At 43.2% G+C, this 23581-nt stretch overlaps 1 long non-coding RNA gene across 1 annotated transcript; it reads left to right on the top strand.

The window, feature by feature from the left end:
• The first annotated feature begins 515 nt into the window (after positions 1-515).
• Positions 516-13090, top strand: LOC132661618 (uncharacterized). The gene is made up of 3 exons (XR_009602315.2): positions 516-627; positions 4462-4688; positions 12001-13090. It is a non-coding gene; the product is annotated as an uncharacterized LOC132661618 (long non-coding RNA).
• Positions 13091-23581: the final 10491 nt, after the last annotated feature.

The raw sequence follows: 23581 nt of genomic DNA, 5'->3' as shown, positions 1-23581 counted from the left end.
TCTCACAGTGAGTTTGAGCTCCCGGTTGGACTCTGTGCTGACAGCTCAGAGCCTGGAGTCTGCTTCAGATTCCGTGTCTCCCCCTCTCTCTCCGTCCCTCCCTGCTCATGCTCTCTCTCAAAAATAAATAAAATAAGCACTTAACACAAAACAAAAAAACCTCTTTCTTGCATGGAAGAACCAAGGTAGAGAAAAGTTTAAAGATGATCCTATTCTAAGGCACGTCCCTGAGCTAATCGGAATGAGAACCCCAAACCCCCTTTGAAACTTTTTATGACAAATAGCAAAAGCATCCATTGCTGTTAAATCTCTCTCTACTGTTCCTTCACACAGGTCCCAAATTTGAGGACTTAGTTGCCATATGTATTAAAGTAGGGCAGCTGCTGAAACAAGACACCTCCAAATGTCTCACCATAACTTAAATTTATTTCATGTTCTCATAATAGCATCAGATTGGGGCACAGTTCACAGGGCGGGCTTCTTCTGTGCAGTCGTCACTCAGGGGTCCAGGCTGATGGAGGCTCTGTCGTCTTCAACACTTGAGTTCCTCTCAATCTCAGCCGGCTGGATGAGCCAAGGAGCTGCTGTGTGGGAGGCTGTTATGGGCCGGGCTTGAAAGTGATGCAGGTAACATCTCATTCCGTGGACTAGAATTCCGTTTTGTGGCCACAGCGAAATGCAAGGGAGACTGAAATGGAGTCTGTGTGCCCAGGAAAGAGGAAAACATGTAGCCATCAGTCACTGCTAGTGCGTTTGATGTTTCTTTTCTGAATTCTGAATGGCGCTTTGATCTCACAGTTTCTTTTTGGTTTCTTTTTGTGGATCTTTGCAAGGCACAATAGATTTGGGACTAGAAGACCAGCCCTAGAGACGCTAATTATTTCCTCTTTGTACATTCAGCTGGATATTCAATGCATATTTGTTGAATGAATACGTGAATTCAAGAAGATAAAAAGAAACGGAGTCTGTTAAGGGGAATATATTGTTTATCAGACCCAGAAGTTTCAGTTGTTAACAACTGGGGGAAATGAGATAAAATTTGCTATTTAGCTCTAGAAATCTAATTTTCTTAGAATTTTTGCATAAGTTGTCTTATTTTACCATCTTAGTTTTAATAATATGTGAACATCATAGAAAGAAAAAATTTAAAGAAGTAGAAACAGATAGAGATGCTCTTTCCCATTAAACTCAACTATTATCGAGTACCTCTTAACTTTGGCAGTCCTCTGCATGCTTAAGAAAACTGCATTCTCTTTTTCAGTGCCTCCAATATACAAAAAGTCCTGGGTTCTCAGCTCATTCTCTGCTTGTCTCCTTCACAGCTGCTGGAGCTTGGATGTTGAAATTCCTCACCAGGCTTTGCAATAGTATAGCTTCCCCCTGCAATACTGAGACTTAGTGCTCCTTTTGAAACCATTTGAGGAGTGCCTGGCTAGCTCAGTCGGTAGTCAGTAGTCGGGGTTGTGAGTTCAAGCCCCACACTGGGTGTAGAGATTACTTTAAAAAAATAAATAAATAAGGGGCACCTGGATGGCTCAGTCGGTTAAGGGTCTGACTTCGGCTCAGGTCATGATCTCACGGTTTGTGAGTTCAAGTCCCACGTTGGGATCTGTGTTGACAGCTCAGAGCCTGGACCCTGCTTCAGATTCTGTGTCTCCCTCTCTCTCTCTCTGCCCCTCCCCTACTCACACTCTGTGTGTGTCTCTCTCTCAAAAACAAATAAACATTAAAAAATTTTTTTAATAAATAAATTAAATTAAAAAAATAATAACAGTTTCTTGTTTAAAATAAAATAAAATAAAAACATTTGACTATATGCTTTTTTAAAAACGTTTATTTATTTGTTTTGAGAGAGAGAGAGAATATGAGAAGAGCAGAGAGAGGGAGACAGGGTCCCAAGCAGGCTGTGCACCAGCAGCACAGGGCTCAAGGCAGGGCTTGAACTCACGAACTGTGAGATCATAACTTGAGCTGAAATCAAGAGCCGGTCGCTTAACCAACTGAGCCAGCCAGGCACCCCTGACTACACGCTTTCTAAAGTATTTCCAATAGCTAGGGTTTTCCTAGATTCTTCCAACAACTCTCTGAAGGTGGTACGAGGTCATCATCATCCCTAGCCCCATAAGGTGACTGATTCACATCCTAAGGTGGGAGCAGAGCTAGACTAGACCCCAGTTCCTCTGCTTTTCCACTAACCCATCTCCTGAAGAAGTGCTGTTTTATTCATTTCCCATAAATCCCCCCTCCCCACTCCTTCCTCCTGTTTTCTATTCCAGATAAGAAATGGGGGGGGGGGGAAGGTCAAGATCAAGATTAAGATTAAGATATATCTCTTTTCCTCCAGTCAACAGAGTCTGTATCCTACCCCTAAAGGGGCCCCCCAACAAAAGATGAGTAAATTGTTTGTTCATTCAACTTCCTGCCCACCTTATTTGTCAATAAGAAATTTGCATGAATTTTTCTCATGGTAAACTAAGAGGCTTTCCATTAGCGTAGGCTGTCTCTACAAGGAGTAGAACCTTTCCCCTCTAAACGTTTAGAAACATATTTTGAATATAATACAGCAGGGTTTTGATTGGTTTTGTTTTTTAAGGTATGTAGTAATTTCCTCACTCCCGTAATTACAGTTGAAGTCACTTGTTGGCAATGTATCACTAGGGGCTTAAAGAGAGAAGCCGGGTTGATTTCCACATAATGATCCAAATAAAAAAGGCTGAGAAATGAGCCCTGAGCCACTAAGCCCGCTGCAGTGTACAAAACAGGTTTATGTTCAGAAGCGGCCACTGCGTTTCCCTGATTTGCGAGCATAAAAATAAAGCATTTTCCTGTGGGTTATTTCTAACCTGCAAATTTTTTCCATAGCCAGATTTGCCTTGACCCCAGAGGTGAAACTTTAGAGAGAAATGCTTTTCACTAGCAGTTCCCATGATGTTATCAATCCCATTGTAGGACCAACAATTAATTATAACAATAAGAAAGACATTATTCATCCAGGCCTCCCTTCCTGCTCTTAAATTCATAAAACTCCCTGCCACCTGGACAGTTGATGTGTGTGTGTGTGTGTGTGCACACACATATATGTGTGGCTTAAAATAACCTGATTACAATTACGTGTAAAATACACAGTGGAAAACTCTGGAAGAAAAATATCAAATACTTAAAGTAGCTATATGAATGGTGATATTAATGAAACAGGGGTCTTTTACTTTGTTCTCTTTTTCTAAAATAACTATATTGCAGTTTTATTACTTTTCTTTTTTTTTTAATATTTATTTATTATTTTCAAAAGAGAAAGAGAGAGACAGACAGAGCATGAGCAGGGAAGGGGCAGAGAGTGAGGGAGACACAGAATCCGAAGCAGTCCCCAGGCTCTGAGCTGTCAGCACAGAGCCTGATGAGGGGCTCAAACTCAGGAACCTCGAGATCATGGCCTGAGCTGAAGTCAAATGCTTAACTGACTGAGCCACCCAGGCGCCCTTTCACCTTACTTTTCTTTTCTTTCTTTTTTTTTTTTAAATGTTGTATTTATTTTTGAGACAGACAGAGAGAAAGAAAGAGAGAGTAGGGGAAGGGCAGAGAGAGAGGAAGACAGAGGATCTGAAAAGGGCTCTATGCTGAAAGCAGCGAGCCCATGAAGGGCTCGAACTCGACTTGCAAACCTAGAGATCATGACCTGAGCCGAAGTCATCTGGGTGCTCAACTGACCCAGCCACCCAGGCGCCCCAGCATTTTTATTACCTAAATAAAATTAATATCATTAATTCAATATAAAAAGTTTTAAGTATTTTACTTTTCACTATTTATTGAGTGCCTATTATGTGCCAGGGTTTGTCCTGGGGAGAACAAGAACCAGAACAGGGAGAATAAGACAGATACAGCTCTTTCTCTCATGGGAGTTCTAGTCAAAGAGGGGAGGCACGTCTCTAAGCGTTTCTAAGCACTGTGAATCGGCAGGGAACGAAGCAGGCAAATGTCCTTGACTTCCTGGAGCTTATATTCTAATTGATTTACATATTGCTTCATTTCTAATTAGCATGAGTGTCATGAAGGAAAAGTACAGAGGGCCTGCCTCATCGGAAAGACCAGAGATGATGTCCCTGAGGAAGTGAGATAGTTTCAAGGGTCTCAAATAAAATAGGGCTTTGTTTTGCCCTCCTGGACTGAGAGAGCTCTGCCAGACAGCGCAGGAGTTTCCTTAGGTGACTAAGTTCTGGCAGGTGCTCTGTGTTGAGGTCTGACTCTCGGTTCATCTGCTGTGGAGGTGCCTGGTGCAAGAAATTCACACCCTTCCCCCCCCACCCCAAGATGCCAGTGGGGAGGGATTTGAAACCAGATTTTGATTAGTAGTCGCTGTCCATTTGTGCTTCAGCACATTGTGTCCACGAAGTCCTGATACAGAAAAAAGCAAGGCCATCCTTCCCTCGTAGTGCTGACAGTAACTAATGGACCTTCCTCTTCCAGATGGGAAAACTGGAGCTGAGAAGACAAATCCAGCATGAGCCAGAGGGCCCTCTGCTTCGCGGGTCAGGAGAAAGCAACTGCTTGATTTCGGGTTTGCCCCTCAGACTGCAGAGCTCCGGGTCACCAGCCTAAACCGCTTAATGCACATTACGCCTGGGTCTACTTGGAAATGGCTGAAGGCACTTAAATGGAATGCCCAACCTTTGTCCTCAGCCCTGAAACCACAGGTAAGTATTTAGGTCTGTGTAGTATCGATCATGCCTCCCACTGGCACCAGGAAAAACGTTGTGAAGCAAGTCAACTTTCCAGTGACAAGGAAGTCATTCCCCTAATCCACTCTCACTGGACAATCAGGTTGACAAAAACCATTAAGTTTTCTGAGATTAGAAATTCACTGTCAGAGGGAGCCATGTATAGAGTTTTCCACTCCATTACACCCAGGACAATAACCAGAGGCCAAGTGACAGGAAAAGGCTGGGGTCTGTCTTTTTAAAGTTTCCTGTGTCCTTGGGTGGAGGGAAATAAATTAGCAAGTGCCTCCCTTTTGTAGGACATGGGATATATATTATCTCATTAATCAACGCAACAGCCTACGAGGTGCATTCTGCTTATTGCATTTGTCAGAAGAATAAACTGGGGCTCAGCAGGTTTGGGTTGCTAGCTAAGATCACCCTGCTAGTTACGGTGACGTGGGGCTGAGAATCAGAATCATTGGGCTGGAGGGGTCTAGAGGCTCCTAACTTTCTTCTAAGCAGATCCACACTTTAACCATCTGGAAAACCGGTTCTGTCTGAAAGATCCCACTGTTCTGTGGCAACTGGAAGCAGGCTGGTGCTGTGGCAAAGACCACAGATTGTGGCAGATTCGTATCCATATGTCCGCCCCGCCTTTCACTGTGTGAACTTGGGGAAGTTTCTTCACCTCTCTGTCTCCTTTTCCTCCTCTAGTCATGAGGAGGTGATAACCTAAAAACCTTAGAGAACTGATGTTGTCCAGTAAAGGTGTTGCAAGTAATTACACTCAAAAGCATGCATTCTGGATCATGTATCAGCACAACTTTTCTGTAAAAGACCAACAGGTAAAGTGCTCTCTGCCACATTTACTCAACTCTACTAAGCACGGAAGCAGTCACATATAGTACATAAAGGAATTGGCATGGCTGTGTGCCAATAAAACTTTATTCATGGACACTGAAATTAGAATTCACCTGACTTTCGTGTGTCAGGACACATTATTCTCTGAATTTTTTTTTCAACCATTTAAAAATGTAAAGGCTTTCTCAGCTCCTGGACCATACAAAGGCAGGTGGTGGGCCTGGTTGAGTTCATGGGCTAAGGTTTGCCAATGCCAGCTCTCCAGTGCTACTCAAGGGCGGTCCAGGGATCAGCAGCCTCATTAACACCTAAAACTTTGTTGAAAATGAAACTGCATGGGCTCCACCCTAGACTTGCTGAATCTGAATCTTTAGGGAGAAGGAGCGGGAATCTGCATTTTAACAAGCTCTTGGCTATTTTCACGAACACTGGAGTTTGAGAATCACAGCTGTGGATGAACTCATACACATGTGCGCAAGGATTTACATACAAGAATATTCATAGCCACATTATCTGTAATAACTTCAACCTGAAAAGAACCCAAACGTCCAGGAACTGTAAAAATGTCTAAAAGCAGTAAAAGAGATAAGTGGAATAATATTCAGGAATGAAAATGGACAAACTAGAGTCTTGTGCCATATGGATAAATACTAAAATGATGACATGGCACACACACAGAAACAGATCCAGACACAAAAGAATATGGACTCTATGATTCTATACAACAATATAAAGTTAAAAAATAAGCAAACTAGGGGCACCTGGGTGGCTCAGTTGGTTAAGTGCCAGACTCTTGGTTTCGGCTCAGATCGTGATCTCATGGTTTGTGAGTTTGAGTCCTGTGTTGGGCTCTGTGCTGACAGCGTGGAGCCTAAGCTTGGGATTCTCTCTCTCCCTCTCTGCCCTCTCCCACTGTCTCTCCCTCTCTCTCTCTCTGTCTCTCTGTCTCTCTCTCAAAATAAATAAATAAACATTTGTTTTTAAATAGGCAAACTAAATTATACCATTTTGGGGTGAATACCCAAATGACAAAATGGTAAAGTGAGGCAAAGCAATCATACTCATTAAAGTCAGGGTCGTAATCTTTGTGGGGAAAGAAGTCAGTATGTTTAGGAAAGGACACATGAGAGGCTTCTGGGGGTTGGCAATGCCCAATTTCTTGGCCTGGGTGATTGCTACACACATGTGCTCACTTTCTGATAATTTGTTTAAGTTTGCATTTATGTTTTGTGCACTTTTCTGTATGTGTGATGCATTTCACCGTAAAAAAAAAAAAAAAAATTAAAAAGAAAAATCCTGCCAGGAATGGTGACTTTCTGAGCTAGCCCTGTGTATGGAACCTGCCAGACCCACTTCACACCTTGACTTCCCGCTTGGCCGATTCCCTGTAGCCCACCCAACTGCAAGTTGCAAATTTATAGGCCAACTGAGCCCAGATGGTTTCCTGTGATAGCTGCTAGGGGCATAATAATGAATACACGTCTCCCCACACGTTCCTGAATGCGTTTTGGCAGGATTTTTACTGCAGGCAGTAAAACCTTGTTACAAAGTCCCTCACTGTCTCAGGGGCTTGGCCACGTTGCGGTTGAGCCACACTGCCTCTTGTTACAGGCAGCACGTCATCCTTGTCCCACATAGCATCCTTGAGAGCTGGCTTTCTCTCCCTTGTCCTATGAGGCTGTTTGATTGATTGTTACTAATAATCATTGCATTTCAGAAACCCAGATTCCTGTCCTCACAGCTGGAACTTCCTCTTTGCACTAATTGGAAAAACATCCTCCGGGAAATGGGGCATCTTTATTGAGTCAATCTTTGGCGATGACTATGTCAACTGGCGAGATGAAGTATACAGCAAGGAAGTGAAGGCTCTGAAACCCTCCAGGGCACTGGTCCCAGGTCTCAGTTGAAGAAGTCAGGCTGACTTGACCAGATCCCTGTATGGAAAAACTAAGGGTCACGTTAGGGAAGGGCCAGTTTGAGGGGCTGGGGTCGATCCATAAGTTCAGGAGCCATCCCAGCTAATGGTCCCCCAATTTTCTTCCCTTTCTTCCCTGAATATTAGCTGCATAATTAAGACTACATTTCCCAGACTCCCTTGCAGTTAGATATGATCATGTGAGCAAATTATAACTAATTAGAAAGCAAGCAGAGGGGATGTACGAAGCTTCCATGAAGAGCCATATGCATCCTTCTTTTCCCTTCCTTTTCTTGCTTTCGGCTGGAATGTGGCTGGAGATTTAGCAGCCATTTTGAACAATGAGGTGACTTTGGAAATGGAGTCCACGCCAATGGGTAGCACAGCACTATTCCAGCCTTTGACCTGCTTCCTGGACTCTTGCAAAAGAGAAACTTTTAAATCTTGCTTAAGCCATTGTTTTGGGAGATTTTCTGTCACTTGTAGTAAGAACCTAATCTTAACTCCTATAACAGCACTTTTTATAATGGTAAAGAAGTGGAAGCAACCTCAGTGGCCCTTAAGAAGGGATTGGTTACATTTGTTCCCTCATTTGCTTACTCATTCATCACATTTGAAATGAGTGTCTACCCCATGCTTGACGTGGTTTCAAGCACTGGGGATATAGTGGTTAAAACAATGTTGTCTCTGCCCTCAAAAACTTTGTTGGAAGAGGAAGCAAAAGGCATAAATAAATGGACAACTAAAATATAGCTTAATGAGTGGAACCACAGAGACCGAGTAGTTTAAAAAATAGTATAATGAAACAAACAGAAGGTAACTGGAGGGGTTGCGGGAAGGGGGATGGGCTAAATGGGTAAGGGGCATTAAGGAATCTACTCCTGAAGTCATTGCTGCACTATATGCTAACTAATTTGGACATAAATTTAAAAAAATAAAATTAATAAAAAAATTATAATGAGATAAGGAAAATGTTCATGGCATATTGCTAAACAGTAGGTTAATAAAGGTCATACACGATGAGTCTAATTTGTAAAACATATATATTTGCATAGAGAAAAACCAAAACTGATGTATAATTAGTCTGAACACTTTGAACAGCATTTAGCAAGAGACAAATAAATGGTTAAGGAGTGAAAGGTTTTATTTCAAGGTGGAGGGACTATTTTTCTCCCCCTGCATTTCTATATGCTTTCCAAATGCTACCCGCATAATATGGATTACTTTTGTAATAAGGAAAAAATACCAACATGAGGAAACAATGTGCGTTATGAAGTTCAGGATCAAGACGAAATGTGTAGGGTAGTGATTTCGGTGAGATTGCAAACTAAGTTGTGCTAAACAGTCTTAAAAAGAAACTCGAGTCTGAGGTCTGAGGTTGGCCTCTCCCTAGGGGGAGGACACTAGAAGGGTCTGGTTCTCCGCCCCATGTACTGTCTAGAAGCATGCAAAGAAGTTTGCCCAGGGCTTTGTTCTACATTTTTAGTGGGGCAGGGCCCACTGCAGCCAAGTTATTAAGCACTAGCCCTATCACTTCTCTTCCCATGGCTCCTCTCTGCTGGGCCTCTTGCCCAACCATTAAAGCAGCTGTTGTTGTTTTGTAGAGGCTAATTAACTCCACACTGCATGAAGCCAGACGCTAATTGGCCCACTCACTTAATCAACTTTAATGTCTCTCTTCTGGTGGACCCGGCTGCTGCTTTTTGTTCCCCTGATCACCAACAAACGCAGATCCAGGGGAGTGGTAATAACGGCCTCCGGTGGGCACACGCAGCCTTGACCCCGTCCCCTACCACAGAGTAGGGGCAGAGGGTCATTCCGACCCTCAGTCGGCTCAGTGGACGTCCTCCCAAGTTCACGATCACTGGTACATCTTGGGACCTGAGCCTATTGCCTCTCTTCCAAACATTGCACGGTGATATGAGTCATCAGATGGTTGGTTCCTCAAGAGGATTGACCTCATCGCTGTCTGTTGCTGACACAGATTTAAGACTCTAAAACCTAACTAACTCACACAATTACTGCAACTACACTTTCCTGAGTGTCTTGGGTGCAGCAGATGCCGTGGCACGTCCTTTCCAATGCAACGTGAACACGACGCGGCTCAGGGTAAGTAAGCAATACATACTCCTCACCATACGAGGAAGAAACATCACTCGTCCCCATTTGTCAGATGAGGAAACTGAGGCAGTAATAGTATTTACAAATGTGATTGAAATGACACACATGCTCATTTCAATCATAGCCCTGTAAGATTAGGACCAAGAATTGTTATAATCCCCATTTTGGGTAGAGTTTAGAAACTTTGAGAAAGAAAAGTGACTTTCCTAAGAGATCACCAAGTATGGTGGACAGAATAATCCCCCCGCCAACACCACTTGCCAAGACGTGTATATCCTAATTCCCAGAACCTGTGAATATGTTCCTTACAGGGCAAAATGACTTTGCTAATGGATCAAGTTAGGATTTGGAGATGAGATTATCCTGGATTATCTAGTTGGGCTGAGTATAATCACGAAGTTTCTTGTAAGAGGGACACAGGGGGCTATGAATCAGAGACAGAAGGTGTGAGAACAGCAGAGGTCAGACAGGAGAGAAAATCTACACTGCTGACTTTGAAGACAAAGGGGGCCACAAGCCAAAGATTGCAAGCAGCATCCAGAAGCTGGAAAAGGGAAGGACATGGATTCTCCCCTGAAGCCTCCGGAAGCAACACAACCCTGCCAACACCCTGACTCTGGACATCTGACCTCCAGAACCGTAAGATAATAAACTCATGGTGTGTTAAGTCACGAAGTTTGTGGTAATTTGTTACAGCAGAAATATGGAGCGACTACTGATTTTGTTACAGCAGCAACAGGAAATGAATACACACCATAAGTGGAAGAATTAAAGGGCTTGAATTGAGGCATCGTGACATGAAATCCCTTTCTGACTGAAGTGACAAGATTTCCCCATACGTGATCAATATGCGGTGATTTTGAATGCTCGCCTCCCGTAAGATGAGGATAAACGATGCCTGTGGGTCTGTGGGCCTGGCTTCTCTCTGAAGGCCAACATGCCCTCTGCCTCCTTCCCAGTCCACTCCACGCTTCTTGCTCTTCATTTCCTTCCTCTTCTTCCTCAAGCATCTGAAACCCAGCTGTACAACGTATCTCATCTAGGGGAAACCATGGTTCTGTCTCTATCTGAAGGTCCGCTTTGACCAGGGCAGGATGCGTCACAGAGCTTGTGGGAGTTTGGGGTTTGGGAGACTGTAGAGCAGTGTGGTTAGTCTCCGGCATTTGAATTCTACCTACCCAGTTACTTTCAGCGTGCCTCCATTTCGTCTTCTAATAACAAGGTGGTTCTGAGGATGAAGTGACACAACTCATGTGTCCCACTGAGCACAACATCTGGTAATGATAAATACTCACCAGATGTTGTCAGTGATGACACCAACACAAACTGACCTCCAGGCTGGCAGAACTCCAGGCCTCGCTCCTAGAGCAGTGGTTCTCAGACTGCTGAGACCACGTCATCAGACGGATGGCATGCATCGGATTTATCTGGAAGGGATGGCCTCCACTTCCAGAGTTTCTGATTTAGTAGGTCTGGGGTGGGACCTGAGAATCTGCATGGCCCAACATTTCCAGGCAATGGGGATGTTGCTGTGCCAGGGATCATACTTTGAGAACCACTGATGCAACACATAGAGTCAGGGATTGTGCCTTCCATGCTATTTTCCCCTAGCGCCCAGCACAATGCCTGGCATATAACAGATACGTGACAAATATTTGTGGCATGAATACATTTTTTTCCACTGTCTTCCTGAGGCTTTAAATGTCCAGGAGGCTGCCCTTTTCCATAAAAGAATTCCATTCTCTATCTTTTTTATCGCCATCATATTTACTACAACTTGGTGCTGACAATCTCCTCTTCATAGACTCCCTGTTTTCCCCTTGAATACCCTCCATTTCCCCAGTGAGCGTCTCTCCCCTGGATCTCAACCTTTTCCATTAACTCCATGCACTGCACAGCCTGTTCCAGGACATCAAACTTTAATTTAAACAGAAAATAATCAATAAGCTTAGCAAATTGCCCATGGCAACCTCTGCTGAGTGAATCAAAGGGTTTTATAGGTAATTTAAAGGGTGTCCTCACTTATCCCTCAAGGTAAAGCTTAGCACATTGACAAGAGCCCTTTTCCACTCTGGCCCAGGATGCTCTGGAAGAAAATGGAGGAGAAAGGACTTAGGTTCTGGGGTTAGGGGGGGTGTTTGGACCAGGAAGGAAGGGTCTGTTTTTAAGCACTGACATCTGATATTGACCCCCATGTGAGTGAGGGGTTTTCATTGTTACAGACAACAGAAACAGACTCTGGATAACTTCAGAAATAAAAATTACTGTCAGGCTATGAGGTGTAATTGATGAAAAAAAAGGCTAAATATCTGGTTCTCAGAAATATTAGAAACGGGGGTTTTCTCTCTTGAAGGTGTTATTTAGGGATGCACCTGTGTGATTTTCTGTCTTTGTGTATTTTGACCCAAGATTCATATTCCAAGAGAGCATCTGAGCAGCCTGACTGGGTCACATGGCCCTCTCTTGACCTGGAAGGACGGGGCACCATGATGGACGGTTCCACTGAGAAGGGAAATGGAGAGGAGAGCTAGTTCTCCAAAGGAATACAGAGGTAGAGTAACTACAGAAGGGGACGGCAAATACATATTTCTACTATAGAACTTTGTTTTTGACTTTGTGGTTTGACTGATTGTTTTGTCCAAACAAGAGTGGCCAATCTAACAGTGTTTTACGAGATTGTGGGGCCTGCGCAAGACTTTGAAGGGCCATCAAGCGCGTGGCTTGGTTATCTACCCAAGCCAGAGAGCTGTCTATCATTTTCTGAGAATCTTCCCAGACTCCTCTGAGAAGATTGTCTAACTTTTAAATCCTTACAAACAAGACCAGTTCTCTCTTCCAGGGAGATATTAAATACTCGACAACCAGTATAACATGGGAGTGAGCTAACCAAAACTGTAAGAGCGGTAAACAGCCCATAAGACCAAACTGATCCACGCCAACCGACCGTCTGTCCAGCGTCTCTTTAACCTAAGTGGGACCTTGAAAGCCTGTCCTTCTGATCTCTACAATAGATGCCCATAACAGCTTCTCATTCCTTGGGAGAAGTACCGGGGTCTTCTTTCCTGAGTTTTCACAGACCCATGGCTTTGTCAGGGACTTGAAAATTTAGTGTGCCAACTGTATGATGGATGCTGCCTTCTTAACAGAGCTGCACATAAATGCCATGCGGTCTGCTGCTTTTTCCTGTGTATTAAACTCTGGAGTCATCCTGCCTGAGTTTAAAACCCAGCTCTACTACTTACTGGCTCTGTGGCCTCAAGTAAGTGGTTTACCCTCTCTGAGCCTACCTCCCCACCATTTTCCCTCCTCCACTATCAAGCAAATTCCAGACACCGTATCATTTCATCCATAAATACATTACTAAATGATAAGGACTCCTTTTAAAAGGTAACCAGAGTACCATAATTCTTTTATATCATCAAGTGGCTGTTCCTCATTTATGGTTCTTATAGAATATCTTAATTGTTTTCTTAGGAAAGTAGTAATTTCTTTTTTCCTCAACATAGTATCATAAGCATTTTACCATGCTGTTAAATATTCTTCTTCTTTTTTTTTTTTAAATTTTTTTTAACGTTTATTTATTTTTGAGACAGACAGAGCATGAACAGGGGAGGGGCAGAGAGAGAGGGAGACACAGAATCTGAAACAGGCTCCAGGCTCTGAGCTGTCAGCACAGAGCCCGACGCGGGGCTCGAACTCACGGACCGTGAGATCATGACCTGAGCCGAAGTCGGACGCTCAACCGACCGAGCCACCCAGGCGCCCCTAAATATTCTTCTAAAATGTAATATTCAGGGGCGCCTGGGTGGCTCAGTTGGTTAAGCGTCCGACTCTTGATTTTGGCTCAGGTCATGAACTCACAGGTCATAAGTTCAAGCCCCACATCAGGCTCTGTGCTGGCAGTGCAGACCCTGCTTGAGATTCTCTTTCCCTCTCTCCCTGCCTCTTCCTGCCCTCCTCATAATAAACAAATAAATTTAAAGAACAAAATAAAATGTATGATTTAAGCATGCATGATATTAATGAATCAGTTAATTTATTGAGCCAATCATGCTTTCAGATATTTATGTTATTTCCAAATTTTCACTATTAAAAAAGGCTCTGATTAACATCTGTGGTAGACCCTGGGTGTCTCAAAATATCCATATTCCCCTTATTCTTTAGGATAGAACCCCAAATTTACTTGGTGTGACAAAAGATAAGCTAAAAAATTTTCATTTCCCAGCTCCTCTTGCAATTAGCTGAGGCCAAATGAGATAGAAATAGACATTACATGGGGTCTCTGGGAAGGCTGCTGGGAGGAAATTGATCCGGCTGGTAAGTGCTTTTTTTTTTTTGCCCTCCTCCCCCTCCTTCTTCCTACTGCCTAGAACACAAGTAGAGTTCCTAGTGGTCCAACACCATCTTGAACCATTAAAATGGAAGATACACTCTAAGGTGACAGAGCAGGAAAAAAAGCAGCTTGAATCTCTAACGACCCTCAAGTTAGAGGTCTGTTTCCCTCCAGACCTCCTTTAGGTGACAAAGTAAAAACTCCTTTATTTTTTTTTTTTAATTTTTATTTATTTGTTTTTGAGAGAGAGAGAGGTGACGGGAAGGGCAGAGAGCGACAGGGAGAGAGAGAATCCCAAGCAGGCTCCACACTGTCAGCCCAGAGCCCACCGCAGGGCTTAATCTCACAAACCGTGAGATCAAGACATGAGCTGAAATCAAGAGTCGGACGTTCAACCAGCTGAGCCATCCGAGTGCCCCAATAATTCTTTTATTTAAGCCACTGTAAAAGTTCATCATTTAGCATGAAGCCTTGAAACTGGCATACGCTGGTCTTCACACGTGGTGTGGCTGGAGCAGAGTGATGGAGTAGAAAAGGAGCTACACCTATGAGGTTGGAGAGGAGTCTGGCAGGCCACGGTGAAGATATCCGTCCTAAGTGTGCTACGTGCCTCACGATGGCATGAACCTTCTAGAGTTATTCCAAGGGAGTTACGTGATGGTATCACCACATTGCCTGCCCCATGGCAAGCATTTACTACGTGGTGGTTGCCATTATTGTTATTACTAATGACAGGGCAATAGTGTTGAAAGGGAATGGGACCAGGAGTCAGAGAAGTAGGGCTCCATTACTGCTTTTGGAAGTTGCCAATCTCAAGACACTAGCCAAGTATCTTTGCTTCTTATGATTTCAGTTGTGCCATATGTAAAATGTATACAAGACCAGGTAGATGACTGTCAAATTTATGTTAGCCTCAAAACCCCCTGCTCGAATGGAATATTGAATAAGTCAAACATGCCCAATAGACACAAGCAGAGTGATGGTGGTAGGGGTGGGTGTTGCTCAATACTGTTGCTACTTGCTGGGTCTTCTCTTCCGTGGTGATCCCTCAGGAGGCTTCTCAAGGTGCTGCTTAAAAACCACTAGACTGAGGGGCACCTGGGTGGCTCTGTCAGTTCAGCATCTGACTTCGGCTTGGGTTGTGATCTCACAGCTCCTGGGTTTGAGCCCCGCATCGGGCTCTGTGCTGACAGCTCAGAGCCTATAGAGCCTGCTTCGGATTCTGTGTCTCCCTCTTTTCTGACCCTCCCCTGCTCACACTCTGTTCCTCTCTCCTTCAAAAATAAATAAACATTAAAAAATGGTTTTTAAAAACCACTAGACTGAGGCTGGACATCATTAGACACTAGGGAAATGCAAATCAAAACCACAGTGAGGCAGAGCACAGAGGATTTTTAGGGCAGTAAAGCTACTCTGTATGATGCTACAATGGTGGTACAGGTGTCATTGCACAGTTGTCAAAATCCAGAGGATATACAATATGAAGAGTGAGCCCTGATGCAAGCTATGGACTTTGAGTGATGATGGTGTGTCAGTGTGATGTCATCAATTTTGGAATACGCCACTGTGGTGGAGGGTTTCGGTAGTGGGGAAGCTTGTGCATGTGTGGAGGCAGGGGTAGATGGCAACACTCTGGACTTTCCACTCAATTTTGCTATGAACCTGAAACTGCTTTAAAACATTAAAAATTAAATTTACAAAATTTAAGTTTATTAATTTAAAATATTTTTCGTAAAAAAAAAACCACAGCGAGATACCATTTCATACCCACTGGGTGGCTATAATTTAAAAAAAAAAAAAAAAAAAAAGATGAAACAAATGGTGGAAAATAACAAGGATTAGCAAGAATGTGGAAATTGGCTGGAACCCCCCCTAATTTGCTGGTAGAAATGTCAAATGGCTCAGCCACTTTGGAAAACAGATCAACCATTCCTCAAAAAACTAAACAAAGAATTACCAGGTGCCAGCAATTGTACCCCTACATATATGCATAAAAGGATTGAAAACAAGTATTTAAACAAAAACTTGTATCCCAACGTTCATAGCATCACCATTCACAATAGTCAAAGGGCAGCAACAAACTGAATGTCCATCAGCAGATGAATAGATAAATAAAATGTGGTATATACATGCAGTGGAATATTATTCATCAGTAAACAGGAACAAAGTAGTGATACAGGCAATAGCATGGTGAACCTCAAAAACATCATGCTAAGTGAAAGAAGCCTGACACAAAAGGTTGTGTATTGTACGATCCATTTACGTGGAATATCCAGAACAGGCAAATCCAGAAAGCAGAAAGCAGAAAGCAGGGGTCGCCAGGCGCTACAGGAAGGGGGTAATGGGGAGTGACTGCTTCATGAGGATGGGGCTTCCTCTGGAGTGATGAAAATGTCCTAGTACTAGACGGAGGTGATGGTTGCAAATGTTGTGAATGTACTAAATGTCTTTGAATTGTACACTGAAAATGATTAATTTTATGTTATGCAAATTATACCTCAGTTTAGAAGCAAACAAACAAACACCAGACTAGGAGTTCTCTAAATCCTTTCCAGTTCCACTGCTCTTGCTGTCCCGCCCCATCGCCACGTATTATCTGTAATCTTGAAGTGGGTTGGTGCGTGCTAGTTCCCAAGAAAGAGTACCGCAGTTTATTTTGCCCAGCAGTCCTTATCACCATTATCCCCTAAGCCCTGAAGTGGGCTCTGAGGGGAAAAAGCATCCAGTAAAGGTAAGTTTTAAAAGGTTAAAGTATAGGGGGCACCTGGATGCCTCAGTCAGTTAAGCACCCAATTCTTGATCTCAGCTCAGGTCTTGATCTCAGAGTCATGAGTTCAAGTCTCATGTTAGGCTCTGTGCTGGGTGTGAAGCCTACTTAAAAAATAAATAGAATAAATAAATAAAAGGATAAAGTACAGAAAGAGCCAGAGTATGAAACACAAACAAGGTATGAATATAGCATAAGCAGGGTGGGGGGTGATAGGTACTGTAATGGAAGGTCCCTGAATTTGCTAGCCTATCTCTGGGAGTGATGGAAATAATTGTGCAGTTGGAGGGTTAAGTAGCAAGCTATTCCTACTCAAAACCAAAGGGTTGGGCTCTTCATCGCTTATAAAGATTGAAAGAAAAGACCCTCCAGGGATTTAAGGGGTCTGCAGAAGGATCGGTAGAGAATTCTAGACCTATGCTGTCCAGTGTGGTAGTCACTAGTCACATGTAGCTATTAACACTTGAAATGTGGCCAGTCTGAATTGTGGTGTGCTGTAGGATAAAATACATACCAGTCTTGGAAGACGTATTTCTTTAAAAAAATGAAAAAAAGTAAATACCTCATCAATTATTTTCATATTAAGTCTATGGCAAAATGATCATATTTTAGGCATATTGGATAAAATAAATATATTATTAAAATTAATCTCACCTGCTTTTTAAAACTTTTTTTATGTGGCTATAGAAATTTAAAAATTATCTTCGTGGCACTCTATTTTGCGTGGACAGCACTGCTCTGTGGCCCATTGTACTACTCCTCCAGGGCAGAAGTGGCGCTGTCCAGGGTCTCTTGGCAGAGACTGCCCAGCATAAAGCACCATCTGGGCATTCAAGCTCCCCAAATAACTGCTGGGGAAATGTGGGCATGTCTTATCCCAAGACGGCATAACAAACAGAACTCATTAAGCAAAGCAAATTTTGCTTGTGGCCTGGATACAAACACAGGTGCAGTGAAAGCTTCAAGTCCTTTTAAAGCAACTCCATTTTCTCAAAAGGACAGAATGGTCATAAGCATAGTGTCAGGGCAGAAGGGAGGTCCCACCATGCCCTTTCCCAACATCTCAATATGTCTCTTAGAGACCCAAAGGGTAAATGGAATAGCATTTTTTAAATTGGCCAGGAAAATTGTGCAATGTTTATTCAATGGCAGAGTAAAAATGGCACATTTTCTATCAAGATGGAAAACAAGAACAAAGATCCAAATAGGCAGTCCCTCATACTGCCATTTTAGTCACAGTCGACCTGTGCTTTTGGCGGTGTTACAAAATGAAATAAATCCCTTTATAATCCCTCACACTGGCTCCAAAAAAAGTATTTTCACAAGCACTAGAGCAGACCCTTTGGGCATTTCTTCCTACAAATGCTCATCCCTGCTCAAACCTCTTCCCCGCCGCCCATCACATCCTTTTACAAAATGGTGAACTGAAAGGACTCTAGTGCTGGTTATGTCATGGGGTGAGGGGGTCAGAAGGAGGAAACAGAGGGAGTGGTCCAAATAGGAATCCCTCTCACAAGCTCAATATCCTCCCCGAACTCTCCATAACCCTTCCTAGGTCACTCAGCTTTGTCGGTTTCTTCTTCCAACCAACACATCAAATTTCCTATTTTCTGCCTGGCAACATTCTCTTGCATTGATGTTACTTAACACTTCACATAGTTTTTAGTGTCTTTGAGTAGCAGGACACTTCCCCTCAACCCTCACCCCCATACCTAGCTCAGTATAACTTCACGTAACACTCAATAAATATTTGTTGAATGACTGAATGTAGTTGAATCTGATATTTGCCAACTCCGATAAAATAAAGGAAATCAATGTCGGATTTTTAGCTAGATAGAGAAACAGGACAGCTACATAAAATGATCTGAAGGAAAAATTGCATCCAACACTTTACTTCCAGGTCTCTGAAGGAGGCTGTTATAACAATGGACTATAAATACAGGGTGAATGCTGTATCTGTAAAGAAGCAATTCTAACAGTGGTCTGGAAGAGCCAAGAAAATCCAGCTTCTTCTCCCTGAGTATATACACAGGTGCACTGTGTGGAATGAAATCCACTTAACTTGATTTTATGGACAGTGATTCATGCAAACTCAGTTCCAAACTGCTCAGCACGGCTCAGTTAAATAAATTACAGCAAGAGTAAGCCAGCCAGCAGTAAAGGCAAAAGACAGAAAATAAACTTGAGGTTGAAGGCTGAAATTTTAGGAGTGCCAACATCATCTTTCTTCTAGGGGTTCTGAAGGGACTTCGGTGATCTTCAAGGTCAAGGTCCTGATTTGACTGATAGGGAAACTGAGAACCATGGAAGGCAGAGTACATGTTCAAAGTTACTTAGTGACTGGCAGAATCAGGGCTCCTGGGTCCCAGGTAAGAGGGTGTCTTCATCTCATCAGGTTCCTGAATATCTTGTTCCCTGCCACAGTGCCACGAACATCCAAGAGACTCAATAAATGTTTGTTGAATGAATGACTGAATCTTTCAGGCTGGGGATAGCAAGTCAGCCTGATGGGGAGAAAGATCTCAGATGACCCTCTAGAATGAATACTCGTGTGTTTAGGGATGGAAGGAGTCCTCCTCAGATGCTCAGTGTTCTAACACTCACTTGAGGAGACACACCCAGCCCCATACTTTGGCCTCCCCTCTGGAGTGTGTGACAGACTTGCCACAGTGTTCAGTCCTTCCCTTTAGTGACATTCCCTGAGGACTCTGGTCCCTTCCTTCATGGCTAGGGCTTCACTGCCTGGGAATGGAGATAAATCAGTAGGGATGAGTTTGCCTCATAACACCTTAGCACCTACTGACTCCAAGCACACGATAGTACTACAGTGACATCCTTGGGGTGTTCTGTGAGATACCATTGCATCCTTAAGTAAATTACTCATATCTTTTTTTTCTTCTAACCTAGACTGAGTTATTTTTTTTTTCCTTGTAACCAAAAGATTCTTACACAAAATAAAGGATCTTTATAGTTGACACAATGGATAGATAAGTTTAAGGTACGGCAATTGTGAAACATGGCTGCAAATTCTTTGACGATTGTCCCATCAAGAAATGAAGTCTACCTACCCTCCCCTTGAATCTGAGCAGACTTGTGACAGTCTTAACCAATTGAATATGAGAGACGTGAAAGTATATGTAAGTTCGGAAGATAAGCCATAAAAGGCCATGAAGCTTTCACCTCATTCTGGGAGCACTGAGCCACCACATAAAAAGCCTGACTGCCATGAAGAAGCCATCATCCTGTGGACAGGCTACATGTTGGTGTCAACAGTCCCCAGCCCAGGCACTAAGCATATGTGGAGGAAGAAGCTTCTAGAACACACCAGCCCCCGCCATTCAAGTCCTCCCAGTTGAAGGCTCAAACATCCAGGAGTGATGGCAAACCATCCCACCATGCCTTCTCTAAATTCCTGACCTGTGGCACATAGGAACAGAAGAACAAAAATGGTGGTTGTTCTATGCCATTAAGTTTGGGATAGCTTGTTACACACACAACAATGTGTAACTGAAACAGAAGTGCATAAAGGAAGAAGAAAAAGGCCAAGAGTATGGAAAATGGTTCAACTGGTGTATACAGAGGGGGACCATGGAATTTCAGTTACTAATCTGAAGATACAGGAGGCCAGTAGCCCTGGGGCAGGGACAGAGGGTGGCCAAGGCAGTTTGTTACATTGCCTCCTTTGGTCTACACCTGGGCCAGCTCTGGGAGGAGGCCCTCTCTGTAAGATGAGGAATCTGACACAGGGAACAACCAGCCTGCTCTTTGAATGGGCTTTAGACATTCCAACTTGCTTTCTCAGCCACACTGCTCAGGACCATGAGCATCACAGATGGGAGGGGAGGCATTGTAATTTTTCAAATGCTCCCATCCCTGGAATTTGAACTCTTTAGGTTGCAAGGGATAGAAATCCAATTCAACCAGTGTAACCAATATGCGAACAATATAACATGGAACTTACGATAAAAATGCAACTTTATTTCTTTTAAAGTTTATTTATTTTGATAGAGAGAGGGGGAGAGAGAATCCCAAACCAGCTCCGCACTGTTAGTCCTGACACACGGCTCAAACTCACGAACTGTGAGATCATGACCTGAGCCAAGGTCCAGAGCCGGATGCTTAATCCACTGAGCCACCCAGGCACCCCTCAAAATGCAACTTTAAATTTTACTCAGTAGAGGGTGATGGCATCACACTATCCCTGGTGGTCCAGCAGTGCAGGGCTGCTGTTGAAATGAAGTTTCAACATCTTCTCATATACTCATTGCTTTCACATGCTTCAGTAAATAGACACCTTTCTTAGGTAATAGCTTGATGTTCGCTGTGCTGAGGCCAAGTTATACCTGAGTTTGTCCACCACCATGACCTACCACTAGCTAGTATTCTGTCCATTAGATACAGACACCGTAGTATGTATTATCTATCACCACAATCTTGCTACAAAACAAATACCCACAACACTTCAGTGACATGTGGCGATCAACATTCTGCTCACAAATCTCTGGGTCAGCTAGGTGGTTTCACTGGGCTTAGTAGGGATCATTCATCCATCTACCCTCAACAGTAGGTTGGCTTAGGAGGCTTGGCTGATCTTGGCTGGGCTGGGCTCTCTCACGTATCTGGGGCTTCGACCTGGCTTTGCTTCCCACGTCTCATTCCCCATCAAGCTAGCCCAGACTTGTTCCCATGGTGACAGAGGAGCAAGAGGTAGAGCAAAAGTAAACAATGTCCCTTGAGGCCTAAACTTGAGATAAGCACACCAGCACATCTGCCACATCGTATTGGCTGAGGCAAGTCACAAGATCAGCTCATGCCCAAGGGGTGGAGACATATCTTCACTTCTTAGCCGGGGGGAGTTGCAAAGGCAAATTGCAAAGGGCATGTACTAGGAAGAATTAGAGCCATCTCTGAAATCAATTCACCGTATAACGTTTGCCACTCAGCAGCAAAATAATTTTATATGTAAAATTTAGCAATGTGTCTAGGATAGGTTTGCAGTACACCAGAACACCAAAGTATACAGGTTGGGAATTAGTGGTATAATGGTTGAGAACTGGGAGTATAGAGTCAGACAGCTGGATTCCAATTCCTACTCTACCACTTACTAAATGAGCTTGGGCATGGCTCTTAGCCTTTCTAAGTCTCAGTTTCCTCACCTAAAAAATGGGCACGATAATAGCCATCCACATCAGAAACTTATGAAGGTTGAATGGTAACATCTATTACAAAATTGCCTAATAAAATGCTTGCCATAAGATAAGTGTTCAGTAAATAATAAATAATAATTATTAATTTCTTAATAAGGAGCCAAAGCAGGAGGTGGATTGCATAGATTTACTCTGACATGGCTGTCTCCATCACTCCATTCAGCTCACCCTCAGGAAGGCCACAGAGTTTTGTTAAAGGTTGAGGGAAGACTCATAAAAAGAAAAAAAAAAAAAATGAAGGAGGCAGTGCTCATATTAATTCATTCATTACATGTCCCTATGTAATCTCCAGTTTGCCTTTAAAATACCACAGTTTTTTTTTTAAGTTTATTTATTTATTTTGAGAGAGATAGAATGCTCAAGCAGGGCAGGGACACAGAGAGAGAAAATCCCAAGCAGGCTCCGTGCTGTCAGCACAGAGCCCGACATGGGGCTGATCTCATGAATCATGAGATAGTGACCTGAGCTGAAATCAAGAGTTGGACACTCAACCGATGGAGCCACCCAGGCATCCCTAAAATACCATAATTTTAAAGTGTGCTGGCATTAGCAAATAGTTTTAGATGTGCCCAGAGACTTAGTCCCAAGGATTTTTAGTGCATTATTGCTGATAATAGTGAAAACCAGAAATCACAGGAGGCTGACAAAATAAATTATACCTTTAAATAGTGAAATATAATGTAACTATTAAAAATCGCCATGTAAGATAACTAATGACACAAGATGATGACGATGTATTGCTTAAGAGAAAAGCAAGGCACTAACAGAGTGTACAGGGTGATGAGCTGTTTTTGGCTCCCCCCCACCCCCGCCTTTCCCAGTGCAATTGTAGGTACATCATTTTGAGATTACTGGGGATTCGATCATTCCTTTTTGATTCCTTGCTGATTCAGGAGGTGGAAATTTTGGCAGCCTCTTCTCCCATGAAAATATCTTCTTTTCCAGATTTCAATCACGTAGTGCTTCAACCTCCATCTTATTCTAAATCTAATCGAGAATAGATACATGGAAAAGCGCTCAACTCCGTGAATAGTCAAGAACGAGCAAATCAAAACTATACTGAGATACCACGATACATTTTGCCATGGCTACAATAAAAAAGACTGACCATTCCAAGCTGCTGAGGAAGTGGTGCAGTGGCAACTCGCAAACACCACTTGGAAAACAAAGTTTGGCTGCGGTTATAAAACCCAAATATGCACACCAGCTATGTGCGTGACCCGGCAGTTCACTCCTAGTTGACGCTCAGCAGAAATGTGTGTGCCTATGCACTGAAAGACACACACGGGAGTGTTCATGGCAGCACTTTTCACAATAGCCAGACTGGAAACAACCCAAATGTCCGTTTATAGTCAAATTGACAACTTGTGATCTCATCACGCAGGAGAATCCTCTGTAGTAATGAAGATGGATGAGGTACATGCAATAAAGTGAAGTAGAACAGAAGAGGCCGGAGATAAGAATATATCACATGGTCCCGCACATGTACACACATAGAAATAGCTCCAGTTACGTAAAGTTTAAGCGCGTAAAACCGTAGTCTTAGAAGTCAGGGTAGTGGTCAACTTTGGGAAGGATGGAGGGAGTCGTGGTTGGGGAAGAGCGTGAGAGGGGTTTCTGGGGTGCTGGTAATGATCTATTCTTGACCTGGATTGTAGTTGCATGTTCTATGCTTTATGATAA

Source organism: Panthera onca, chromosome D1 (genome assembly GCF_046562875.1).
Source record: "Panthera onca isolate mPanOnc1 chromosome D1, mPanOnc1 haplotype 2, whole genome shotgun sequence".
Lineage (NCBI taxonomy): Eukaryota > Metazoa > Chordata > Mammalia > Carnivora > Felidae > Panthera > Panthera onca.
The sequence above is the reverse complement of the archived record's forward strand: the minus strand, read 5'-3'. Positions and strand labels throughout refer to the sequence as shown.